This window comes from Sapajus apella, unplaced genomic scaffold (genome assembly GCF_009761245.1).
Source record: "Sapajus apella isolate SASKATOON/1434 unplaced genomic scaffold, GSC_monkey_1.0 scaffold32, whole genome shotgun sequence".
NCBI classification, from domain to species: domain Eukaryota; kingdom Metazoa; phylum Chordata; class Mammalia; order Primates; family Cebidae; genus Sapajus; species Sapajus apella.
This window is the reverse complement of record NW_022436972.1, coordinates 6,305,442-6,305,921: the sequence shown is the minus strand read 5'-3', so window position 1 is coordinate 6,305,921 and position 480 is coordinate 6,305,442.

The window sequence follows — 480 nt, the reverse complement described above, 5'->3', positions numbered from 1 at the left end:
CCAACAAAAAAAAAAAAAAAAAAAAAAAAAAAAAAAAAAAAAGAAACAGCAATGAGATATCACCTAGCACCTGTTGTAATGGCTATCATCAAAAAGACAAAAGATACAAGTGGCGAGGATGTGAAGAAAACAAAACCCTTGTACGCTGTTGGTAGGAATATAAATTAGTACAGCCATTATGGAAAATAGTATGGAGTTTTCTCAAAAAGTTAAAAATAGAGCTACCATAGGCCGGGCGCAGTGGCTCAAGCCTGTAATCCCAGCACTGTGGGAGGCCGAGGCGGGTGGATCACGAGGTCAAGAGATCGAGACCATCCTGGTCAACATGATGAAACCCCGTCTCTACTAAAAATACAAAAAATTAGCTGGGCATGGTGGCGCATGCCTGTAATCCCAGCTACTCAGGAGGCTGAGGCAGGAGAATTGCCTGAACCCAGGAGGCGGAGGTTGCGGTGAGCCGAGATCGCGCCATTGCACTCC